The sequence below is a fragment of the Triticum aestivum genome, chromosome 3B (genome assembly GCF_018294505.1).
Source record: "Triticum aestivum cultivar Chinese Spring chromosome 3B, IWGSC CS RefSeq v2.1, whole genome shotgun sequence".
NCBI lineage: Eukaryota > Viridiplantae > Streptophyta > Magnoliopsida > Poales > Poaceae > Triticum > Triticum aestivum.
Window position 1 is genome coordinate 124,740,694 of NC_057801.1, and position 10,356 is coordinate 124,751,049.

Consider the following 10,356-nt stretch of genomic DNA (forward strand, 5'->3'; position numbering starts at 1 on the left):
TCCGTTGTATGAAGGATGCAGGCCCGAGGATACCTGCCTGAAAGTAACGCTCATGGCTCTGGAGATGAAGGTAAAACACAAAATGACCGACGCATGCTTCGACGAGAACATGTCATTCTGGCACGAACGTCTTCCCAAGGGGAACAAGTGCCCGACCAGTTTGGAGGAGGCAAAGAAAATCGTGTGTCCTCTGGATTTACCGCACGTGAAATACCATGTGTGCATGAACAATTGCATCATTTATCGGGACGAGCACGCGGAGTCTACAATATGTCCGGTGTGTGGTGTCACTCGATACAAGAAGAGGAAGAAAGCTCCTCGAAAAGTGGTGTGGTACTTTCCGATCACTCCTCGTCTGCAGCGGTATTTCGCGGATCCTAAGGTAGCAAAGCTCCTGCGTTGGCACGCGGATAGGGAGGAGAAGAAGCGAGAAGATGACGCAAATGATCCGGAGATAGATAAAAAGACAAGATGCTGAGTCACCCTAAGGATGCGAGCCAGTGGCAAGCATTGAACTTCGAATACCCAAAATTTGGGAACGATCCAAGGAACATCATGCTGGGCGCGAGCACCGATGGAGTCAATCCGTTTGGCAGCCAGAGAAGCACACATAGCACCTGGCCTGTGTTTGTGTGGATGTACAACCTTCCCCCCTGGTTGTGCATGAAGAGGAAGTACATTCACATGAGTATGCTAATTGAAGGGCCGAAACAACCAGGGAACGACATCAATCTGTATCTGGGGCTGCTGAAAGAGGAGCTTGACACGCTGTGGAAAACGCCAGCCAATACGTGGGACGCTGCAGAGAAAGAATATTTCCCTATGAGAGCCGCACTGCTCACGACGGTGCACGACTATCTCGGTTACGGATATCTTGCGGGGCAGGTAGTCCACGGATTTTCTGGATGCGTAAGGTGCATGGATGACACAACGTATCGCCAGCTAGATAGAGATCCCGGGTCTTCGAAAACCGTGTTCATGGGACATCGAAGGTGGCTTCGCGACGATGACCCGTGGAGGAAACACAAGGATCTGTTCAATGGTGAAACCGAACCGCGAAAACGCCCGTGTACGAGGAGCGGCGAGGAAATAGACAAGCTGTTGAAAAATTGGAAAGACTGCCCACTGCCGGGAAAGAAGCAAAAGGCGCCAGAGCCGGGAAAGAAGCGAAAGGCGCCAGAGCCGCTGCTGAAGGTATGGAAAACGAGGTCTGTTTTCTGGGACTTGCCGTACTGGAAGATCCACCGTGTGCCTCACAGCCTTGATGTCATGCATATCACGAAGAACGTGTGCGAGAGTCTGCTTGGTACCCTGCTCAACATGCCAGAGAGGACCAAAGATGGGCCGAAAGCAAGGGCAGACTTGAAATCAATGGGCATCAGGCAGGAGCTTCACGCTATATATGATGATGATGATGATGATGATGATGATGATGATGATGATGATTCGAAGCAGGACACAGAAAGTCGTCGCAAAGGCAAAAAGGCCAAGAAGACCGGAAATGACTACCCTCCCGCGTGCTTCACTCTAAGTCAGGAGGAGATCGAGCAGTTTTTCAGCTGCCTCCTAGGAGTAAAACTTCCTTACGGTTACGCGGGGAAGATAAGCAGATACCTAGACCCAGCAAAGCAGAAGTTCAACGGGATGAAGTCTCACGACTGTCACGTGCTGATGACGCAGATACTTCCAGTTGCAATCCGTGGGATCATGGACGCGCACGTCCGTGAAACGCTATTTGGCCTATGCAACTTCTTCGACGTCATCTCTCAGAAGTCGATTGGCGTGAGGCAACTCAGAAGGCTACAGGAAGAGATCGTGGTGATACTATGTGAGCTTGAGATGTACTTCCCGCCCGCATTCTTCGATGTTATGGTGCATCTGCTGGTCCATATAGTGGAGGATATCATCCAACTCGGGACGACGTTCCTGCACAACATGATGCCGTTCGAAAGGATGAATGGTGTCATCAAAGGATACGTTCGCAACATGTCACGTCCAGAAGGAAGCATAGCCAGGGGCTTTCTGACCGAAGAGTGCATCTCCTACTGCACGAATTATCTAGGCATCGAGAACCCCGTTGGTCTGCCTGTAAACAGGCACCTCGGCAGGCTCGCTGGATGGGGTCACCGTGAGGGTCGCCGCGAAATGCATGTCGACTTCGAGGGTCGACTCACCGACTTTGAAAGAGCAAACCTAGTCGCGCTAGAACACATAGACGTGGTCGATCCTTGGGTGGTAGAGCACAAAACCTTTATTAAGAAGACGTACGATGACCGAGGCCAACAGAGGACGGACGGAGATATACTCAAAGAGCACAACTCATGTTTCATGCGTTGGTTCAAGCAGAAGCTTCTGTCGTACCCTTTACATGAGGATTCTTCCGCGGAAGAACAACTCATATTCGCCTTGTCACAGGGCGCCGAGCACAACCTGATGACCTATGAGGCGTACGATATCAACGGCTACACATTCTACACCGAGGCCAAGGACATGAAGAGCGATGGTTATCAGAACTCCGGGTAACGATGGAATCCTACACCGGTAACGACAAGGACAGATACTACGGAAGGATCGAGGAGATCTGGGAGCTGAGCTACGCTGGAGAGAAGGTCCCGATGTTCCGTGTTAGATGGGCCAAGAACGTCATAAAAGAAGACCGGTATTTCACCACCATGGTTATACCCGAAGCCAAATCCAAGACCGCGGGCGCAAACGTCACCGCGAAAAATGAGCCATGGGTACTGGCTTCCCAAGTGGACCAATGCTTCTTCATTACCGACCCGCCAAAGCCCAGTCGTGTTGTCGTGAGGAGAGGCAAAAGGAAGATCATCGGAATGGATGGAGTAGCCAATGAGCAAGACTTCGACAAGTACGGCGACCCGAGGATCGAACATGACGACGATGATGAAGTAGCAGCATACACCACAAGAAGAAGCAGGACCACCCTACCTAAAGGACGTCCGTTCCACAGAAGAACTCCATATGCGAAAAAGAAGGGCAAGAAGATTGTGAACAGATAGCTAGCTAAGATCGATTGTATTTAAATCGTAGCCATCTCGATCGCTATCCCACCTCGCCAGATCCGGTCCCCCTTGCCGCCGAGCACCCCCCCAGTCCACCGGCCGCCGCCGCCGACCCCCCGCACCCTCGATTCCCCTACTCAACCGCCGCCGCCGACCCCCCGCACCCCGCGCACCGTCTTATAAAAAAATAAGTATCAAACAGCTTTTTAAATGCTACTGTCTTATAAAAAAATATTACTGTTATTATTTAAACAAGTTTGAACATATTTAAACACAAATAAGTACGAAACAGCTTTTTAAATGCTAAAAAAAATTTGTGGAGCCTGGGAGTCGAACCCAGGACCTCCTGGTGTGACAACTGGCTGCTGACCAGTCCAGCTAGTAGAGGGGACTTGATGTGGATCAGTTATGGTGGTACATAACCTGTTGGCTCGAGTTGAAATAAAAAAAAATACTAATGGCGCACCACGGTGAGGTGCGCCATTAGTATGGACATGCTAATGGCGCACCACGGTGAGGTGCGCCATTAGTATTGTGTCCCTTCGCCCGATCCCCCTTCCCTCTCCCCCTTCGCCCGATCCCCCCTTTCCCTCTCCCCCTCGCCAGTTCCCTCTCCCTCTCGATCCACCGCCGCCGCCGCCGCTGCCCTGACCCTCCCCCTCGCCCTCGCCCTCGCCCTCTCCCTCCCTCGCCCTCTCCTCGCCTTCCCTCTCCCTCGCCCTCTCCCTCGCCCTAGATCCCCTTCCCCTCTCCTCTCCCGACGCCGCGGCCACGCCGCCTCGACGCTGCCCCGCCGCCCCGACGCCGCCTCGACGCCGCCCCGCCACCCCGACGCCGCCCCGACGCCGCCTCGACCCCGCCCCGACGCCGCTGCCCCGCCACCTCGACGCTGCCCCGCCGCCTCGACGCGACCGCGCCGCCCGGACGCCGCCCCGTCCACACCACCGTCGCCGGAGCACCACCACCACCACCCGTCGCCGGAGCATCCTTATCCTCTCCGACCGCCTCCTCCACCCCGGCCCGCTCCTCCAAGGTAAGCTACTGTTCTGCATTAGAGAAGTTAAGGGGAGTTAGAATATTCTGCTGTTAGATTTGATCGGTTTCTACCAATTTATAGCTGAACTAGCCTAAGGCTTAAGTAAAATGCTACTGTTTGATTCTCTCTGAAGAAGTAAATTACGTGAAATACCAAGCAAACAACTTATTACTTCTGCAGACAAGAGTTAGCTTAGGGCTTGATGGAATGCTGTTTAGGGCTTTAGGCTACTTCATAAGTGTTATTTAGTATAGTGTGTGCATACAAAATTCCAGCAAATATCATAGATATATGATATATCATGTTCCAGCAAATATCAAACATATATGATGTATCTGTCTAAAAATGAAAGGAACTCCCTGCCTTGCAAAAGAAAGTGCAGTATTTCTGCCATTCTGTTTGGTACTTTGTAAGTAGAGATCACATATGTTTTCATATTTCATTTCAAAGGAACTATTTGGTTCAGTCCTCACATCATAATATTCCACAAATTATGCCTACGCAAATTGCCTATTTTCTTGTATTTTACCTTATATTGCTTCATGTGAAATTTGAAAATGCGACTCGGTCATCTTCACACACAGAACAATACAAATAAAAGAAAAAAATCAATCCATCTTAACAAAATTATGGAGCTATATTTTGATTAGTACAAAATTTCGTTCCTGCGTGCACTGGGCCCAGACATGCCAGACCTAGGTCAAAAATGTGCTTCATTGTAGGCTAAGGGACAACTCAGATGAGTAAGGTACATATCATATTCCTGGGGAGATAATCTTGACAGAGCTGCCATGGTGGAAGACCAGGTAACATCTGTCAACCAAGGGATCGGATGTATTTATCTTCATGGTCCCAAACTCCCAGATCAAACCAAAAGCAAGGCAAAATTAACAGAAACCACCAAAAGGGAACTGACAAGATGCTATGCATAGATCTTAAAGAAATAGAAATAAACAATGAAACTCAATAGTTATTTCACAAGACACTAGCCATGATCTCTACTTGTTTGAACAGAATGGAGTGAATCAGAACAAAGTATATGTAATCATCATTTTCATCTCCATTCCACTAGACATAACAAAGCTAGGGCAAGAGCAAAACATCATGTTTACAAAGGCAGTAATCCTGAGGACTGAGTTTGCAGTGCTAGACCATCCACCATGATGTGTAGGCATGCAAAAATCATTTATGCAACTGTAAGAGTACCAACCAGATTACACAAATCATTTTTTCTTCAGAAGTGTGTCATAATTTCCCTGTCCTAATTGTTGTTTTGATTCAGAAATGATGATTTGCTACAACCAGTGCATGCATGACTTTTTTCTTCTTCATTTTTAGTAAAGTGCTCTGTTCTGGGTCATGGACTTTGTGCCATGGACCAGTGCATGCATGCTGCTGCTGCTGCTGTACTACTTGTCAAGTGATGCTGCTGCTGCTATCTGCGAGCTGCTGCTAGTTGTGATTTTGTCAAGTGATGCTGCTGCTACTTGTGATCTTCTAAAATGACCCCTTTCTCCTGAAACGTTGATTAATTTCCGTTTCGGTTGAGAAATGGGGCACTCCAAGGTCAAGAAAATTAGCAAAGGTCATGCCCAATTTTCTTGACCTAGAAGGTGCCCGATTCTCAACCGAAATAAAAATTAATTTGCTTTAGTGGTTGGATTAGTTTAGTATTTTTTGGTCCATATAATACTATTTTGTTGCTTCATACTTGTACTGCTCCTGCTGTTAGTGTACAGTAGAATAAGAATTACTCCTACGAAGGAGTACAATGTTGATTGCTTGCTTGCTTACATATGTGATTAATTAATTAATGGCCAAGATGTCTTTGAGCCTAGTCTACAACGTTGATTACTCTGCTCTGTTGCAAACGCGTAGAGCATACTTGCGCCGGCAAGCAACTGGTTTGAGAATACTCATACTTTTTCTATTTATTTAACCGTCACTTGTTGCAACTAGTAATGTTATAATAAAACTGTTAATGATGCTATTTACCATTAAAAACGCCTTCTGGTTGTCTTTGGACTTTGGTTGTAGTATAGGACCTTGTATTCGGCGGGCAAACAATAATTGAGAATAGTATATATCGTGCTGCTTTTGGTCTTGATAATGTTTCTCGTGTGGCATTGATCGACAAGTAACAGTTTGCCCGGTCACAATTGCAACAAAGGGAAGCGACACAAAAAATTGTTACATGAAAATGGATCGGATAGACATGTCTGTGCGGGTAGCGGACTGATGGATATCCTTGGTTGTATACAAAAGACGTGTGCGATCTAGCTCGTACCGCGGAGAAGCCAAGTTGCAACAGGCGCCGTCTGGCGTTCAGCTCTCAGGAGACGCCTCCAGCTGCCGACTTCACCGAGCCTCAGATAGGCGAGGTGCGAAATATTATCAGCCCCAACACACTCAAGAAGGCGGTCTGTGAGCAGAACTCGGTCCCATTACAGGAGAAGAAGAAGGCACGCAAAAGAAAGACTAAGAAGGGTGCGAGCCAGCCGGCACCGAGTACGATCCGTGCTCAGGACGGGCCACCTTCACCGCAGGATATCTCGAGGAGGGTGCATGTGGCGGGTAGGGCGATGCTACCGACAAATATGCTCAATGCTGCAACCGGTGCTATGCGGAGTCTGCATGACAGTGTTCTTGCTTTGGAGAAGCGGCGTCTCAGGGAGAAGGATGTGGCATACCCGGTTTTCGCGGCCAAGGTGCCAGAGGGCAAGGGCTTTGTGGATAACTCCATCGGGCGTACGATCGTCCTGCGTTTTGATGACATCCACGCTATGTTGAACCTTCATCCCCTGCACTACACCTTCGTTCAGCTATTTTCGCTGAGTATGGAGATGCGGATCATTCGCGACAAGACCCCGGACATCGTGATAGTCGACCCCTTCTACATGCGTGCCAAGATCTTGGGCAGCGCTGGGGACCGGCAAGTCGCGAGTTCTTACCTCGAAGGCGTCATTCTGGCAAACCAAGATAAGGATAACTTCCTCGTGCCTTACTTTCCCGAGTAAGTCCTCCCCTCAACCGGCCCGTAACATATGAATTCTTACTTTTCGATCGTTTTTCTTTTAACATTCCGTGTTTTCTGCAGTGAAACACATTGCACGCTCATCCTCCTAAGCCCCAAATATTCCATGGCCACGTATTTCGACCCGGACCGTCAGTCGAACGTAGACTACACAAATGTCAAGGAGGTTCTTGATGATGTTCTCCCCGGCTACACCCAATCTGGAGGCACCTTCACCAGGCCTATTCGTAAGTACGGCAAGCACGTGTTCTCCCACAATACGACGTTCTGCTGCGTCAAGCAGCCGCCTGGCAGTCAGAAGGGTGCCTACTACGCCATCCATCACATGCGGGCGATCGTACGGGACCATCATCAACTTCTGCTACCGAGTAAACTCAAAGATTGGGCCGCGAGCGTGTCGGCAATACAGGACGCGGACCTCCGACAAGAATTCTTTCGCATCCAGTCGGAGTTTGCGGAAATCATCCATCAAGATGTCCTTCGTACCTCGGGGCAGTTCTACCTCAGAAATCAACCGTCCAATAGTGACATCGACACAATGCTACAAATGCAGGATGACAACGCCCGTTCTTTCATGACTCCCACGATAGACGGCGGCTTCATCCACGCTCCGGTCCCTTGAGTCGAGTTGTCTAGTTCTGAAACATCGATTGGCTCATGTTGTAATTAAACTTTAATGAACTTGTAGTATGTCTCTTTGGTTTCGAGAGTCGTTCAACTTAGATGTAATCGATGCTATTAATGTCTTCCTTTTCTCTTCCGATCGTTCTGTTGCATAATTATATATTGCTTATGTATTGTCTGTGAATTGGTACTAACGTTTCGTTTGGCTAGTGCATAGCGATGCCGACGTATGTCGTGTACAAGGGTAAGGTTCCCGGAGTCTACGATGACTGGGAGGAGTGTCGGAGACAGGTTCACCGATTCAGCGGTAACAGTTACAAAGGGTACACCACTAGGGCCAAGGCCGAATCTAGATACGCCCGCTATCTAGCGGGAGAGGGGAGGGAGCGTTGGAGGAACCGGATGAAGACGAGTTTCATCGTGATGATGCTCATCATGATGACCGCAGCTCTCTTCTATGTGATGGTAGTTTAGATGATCGATATCGACTTGTAATGTGAAGACAAACTCGCTACCCGCGGTCTCGAGACTTGTAATATAATGTTCTATCTTTGTTCGGTCTTTTTAATTTGGAGACTAATATGATGAATTGTATTCGGAGACTAATATGATGAATTGTATTCAAAGACTAATCTTCTATTGTATTCGATGAATCTGTTGTTGATGTGTGCTGTCTATATTTTGTCAAACTATACATTTTGTAACATGTGCAAAAAACAGAAAATAAAAAGATAAAAAAAACCTAATATTCATACTAATGGCGCATCACAGGACAGTGCGCCATTAGTATGACAGTGCATACTAATGGCGCATGACTGGGTAGTGCGCCATTAGTATGCCGCGGTTACTAATGGCGCATCCAGTGGTGGTGCGCCATTAGTATGCCAAAGCACCTGGGTATACATGGCCCCTGGGAGGCATACTAATGGCGCACGCTGGCCTATACTAATGGCGCACCCGCGGTGCGCCATTAGTATACCAGATACTAATGGCGCACCAGGTGGTGCGCCATTAGTAAAAATTACTAATGGCGTGCTGTTAATGGCGCACCACAGATGCGCCATTAATGGCCATATTAGGTGCGCCATTAGTAGGGGTTTTTCTAGTAGTGTGTAGCTCTTCTTGTACTTCACCCACTCGGGCTTCTTGCTTTTTGCGCTCCTTGCGTTCCGATGCCGCTTTGTGTTCGGCCTCGGACAACGCCTTCTTGAGAGACGCCACTTCGGTGGTGGCCTCTGTTACCAAATCACGACGCTTCGTCGTTAACATAATCAGATTTTATTTACCATTCATTATATGAGAGAGGGGAATCATTCACCTTTGCTCTCCTTGAGCTGCCTCCTCATGAGGCCAAGCTCTCCCTGTGTCCGCTCCAAGTCCTGCGTTAGGCCAGCGATTTCGGCCGAGCGAGCAGCAGTGGCCAGCAGCACAACCTGTTTATTTTCATTCAAACTTATTGTTAGACTCCTGCGGATTATAATTACCCTCCGTTTGGTTTTTCCTTCCGAACACCAAACAGAGTATCAGGGGCTACTACCTATCGGGTGGTAATTTCACACATTTTTACTTACCTCAAAGCCTGTCAGGAGGCTGGTGGAGGCTTCGGTTAGTCCGCTCTTGGCGGACAAAACATTCTGAATCACCGCACTCATAAGAGTATGGTGCTCTTCATGTAGGGAAGCGCCGCGAAGCGCTTCCAGCAGACAATCCAGCGCCTCGGGCGCAACGGAAGTCCTTGATACAGACGGCCCTCCCTCCCTAACGAGGGGCTGCCCGCCTAAGTCCGGAACCACTGAAGGCTCCAGGAATAGTGTTTGGCTGAGATCCCGGCTTACCATGGCAATCATCGACATGATCTGCGGGGACCTTGAACCCTGCGAGTCCGACGTCTGGGACGCCGCCTTGAGGCGCCTCCAGGGCCACCTCCGCCATCTCTGGGAGCCTCCGGGACAACACCTCCATGTCGTCCGCAGGCCGAGGAGAAGTGGCCGTCAGGAGTGAGTTCATTGCTGACTCACTCAAGGACCCGTCCGAAGACAACACTTCCGGATGGGCCCTGGCCGGACTGCATACAAGTTTAGCGTTATAAAAAAACTATGAAGCAAAATTATGATGGAGTGCAGATACTTACGATCGCGCTAGGGGCTTCTTCCGGGGCAGCCACCCTTCCTCGCTATCAGCGACAATGGCGGAGTAGTCCGGAAGGGACACTTTTCCCTTCTTGGACGTCCCAGTCTCACCCACCGGGCGTCCTTCCTCTTCCCCCCTAGTACGGGAGATGGAGTTTCTTCCTATTCATCCCCACCTCCGCGGGAGGAATCTGCTTCGTCGTCATCGGACGACAAGGGTATGACGGCCTTACGCCGGGGGCCTCTCCTGGCCCCCTGGTCCGTCATCTCAGGCCCCCCATCCTTTCCGGATAGGGCGGCCTCCTCTTATTCTCCTTCTTCCCCTTTGGGGGAGGAGTCTTCCTCGTCCTCTTCAGACGAGGCTTTTGGCGCAGCCTTTTGCCGGAGACCCTTTCGGGTCCCTGGGGCCTTCTTATCGGCCTTCTTCTCCGGCCCCTTATAGGGCGCCAGGACTAGCATCTTTATCAGAAGATCATTGGCTGGGCTTTCTAGCAATGGAGCCAGACTGTC